The sequence below is a fragment of the Trachemys scripta genome, chromosome 14 (assembly GCF_013100865.1).
Source record: "Trachemys scripta elegans isolate TJP31775 chromosome 14, CAS_Tse_1.0, whole genome shotgun sequence".
In the NCBI taxonomy this organism is placed as follows: Eukaryota; Metazoa; Chordata; order Testudines; family Emydidae; genus Trachemys; species Trachemys scripta.
Genome location: NC_048311.1, coordinates 37,594,876 through 37,597,375, shown reverse-complemented (window position 1 = coordinate 37,597,375; position 2,500 = coordinate 37,594,876).

The window sequence follows — 2,500 nt, the reverse complement described above, 5'->3', positions numbered from 1 at the left end:
TGCAGGAGGGGATGTGGGGACAGACTGAGGAGGCCTGGGGCAGTCTGGGAAGCCGCCATCGGGGACAAAGAGAGGGAATTCAGCTGTGGCGGGGGAGCCGTGCTGTGCAGAAACGCTGCTGAGGATGCAGTTAGTTACCGGGGTCAGTGTTGCAGCAGTTTCAATGTGGTTAATAGACGTTGCAGCTCAGCTGAGTGAAGTGCTGCTCTTCTTCTGGTCTCTGCGCAGCTTTCAGAGTAGCAGCCGCGTTAGTCTGTATCCGCAAAAAGAACAGGAGTACTTGTGGCACCTTAGAGACTAACAAATTTATTTGAGCATAAGCTTTCGTGGGCTACAGCCCACTTCATCGGCTGCATTGAATGGAACATATAGTAAGGAGATACAGAGAACATGAAAAGGTGGGAGTTGCCCTATCAACTCTAAGAGGCTAATTAATTAAGATGAGCAATTATCAGCAGGAGAGAAAAAAACTTCTAGTGATAATGAAGAGCCCATATCAGACAGTTTGACAAGAGGAGTGAGGATACTTAACATGGGGAAATAGATTCAATGTGTGTAATGGCGCAGCCATTCCCAGTCTCTATTCAAGCCTAAGTTGATTGTATCTAGTTTGCAAATCAATTCAAGTTCAGCAGTTTCTCATTGGAGTCTGTTTTTGAAGCTTTTCTGTTGCAAAATTGCCATTACAAACATTGAATCTATTTCCCCATGTAAGTATTCTCACACTTCCTATCAAACTGTCTGTACTGGGCTATCTTGATTATCACTTCAAAAGTTTCTCTTACTTAATTGGCCTCTCAGAGTTGGTAAAACAACTCCTACCTTTTCATGCTCTCTGTATGTGTGTATATATATCTCCTCAATATATGTTTTATTTTATGTATCCGAAGAAGTGGGCTGTAGCCCACGAAAGCTTATGCTCAAATAAATGCGTTAGTCTCTAAGGTGCCACAAGTACTCCTGTTCTTTTTGCGGATACAGACTAACACGGCTGCTACTCTGAAACTTAGGCTCCAAGTGCGTTTAGGTTTTTGCTACCAGTAGCAGATTCTGATGGGAAGCAGTTCCTGACAGGCTGACCAGCTTCATCTGCCTGGAGCTCAGCCCCTTCTCCACCTGTGCTCCAGTGCTGGAGTTCCCCCCCTTCTTCCTCGCTCTCTTAGACTCCCTTTCATGAATTCTGCCTTCCCCGTATGAAATATGGAGCAATAATATATGAGAGAGCCCACAAGGGCCTGATCCTGCAAACCCTCCCATTTCACACATCACATTGGTCTCAGGGGGTGCTGTTGTGACCATAGGCACTGACTCCATGGGTGCTCCGGGGCTGGAGCACCCACGGAAAAAAATTGGTGGGTGCTGAGCACCCACCGGCAGCTCCTCTATCCTCTTACCCCCACTGCTCCAACTAACCTCCACCTCCTCTGTGAGCGTGCCGTGGCATCCTGCTTCTCCCCCATCCCTCCCAGTGCTTGCACCGTGAACCAGCTGATTCACGGGGCAGGAGGGGGAACGTGGCATGCTGGGGAAAGAGGTGGGGCCGGGGCAGGGATTTGGGGAAGGGATCCAATAGGGGCAAGGAGGGGGTGGAGTTAGGGCAAGGACTTTGGGGATGGAGTTGGGATGGGGGCGGAGCCAGGGGTGGGGAAAGGGTGGAGTCAGAGCGGGGCCAGGGGGGCGTGGGCACCTACCAGCGCTAGAGAAAGTTGGCGCCTATGGCTGTGACTAAGGGCTGCTGGGGAAGTGACTGGGGAGATGGGGGAATTGCAGGGGGTGTCGGTGGCTGGGAGCATCTGTGCTGAGCAGCAGGGACACGGCACCTGATCTGGGCTATGCTCCCCCACCTGCTCCTGTTCCCTGTTTTGGAAGGAGCGGGGCTGGGGGGAGGAGAACTCATGTGATTCACAAGGATCCAGCCCTTTGGCTCAATGCCCAGGGACTCTTCCTCTCCGGCTTCCTGCTGATTACAGCAGTGACAGGACCCTGCTGCCTCCCCCCAGGAGCTGCCTTCAGCACCAGCCCTGAGCCCCCCAGAGACGTTACTGAAATTCAGATTTGGCCATTAAAACTCCCTCTGAGGTCGGGGGTGGGGGGACTTTCTCCAATCGCTGGAACCAGCCCCAGGCTCTGCTGACACCAGCTCCTGAGCCTGCAGCTGAGGGGAGCAGGGGCGGCGAGTTGTATGGGCCCGTGGTGCCCGGGCTCATGAATATTCCGGGCCCGTGGGCCTGGCTCCACCAATGTCTCCTCCGGCCCCACCTGCCATCTCTGCATGCCTCCCAGCCCCTCCTGCTGCCCCAGGGTGACTTTAAAGGGCCTGGGGGCCCCCAGCTGCCGCTGCCACCACCACCAGCAGCACAGTGGGACTGCCCATGTTACAGAGCTCTCCTGGCGATAAAAAATAACCACCCGGAATGGTTATCACCGGGCGTGCGGCTCCTGGTGATAAAGTGCTGCCTATACTGGTGCTTTTCAGCGCTAAAACTTTTGTCGCTCAGGG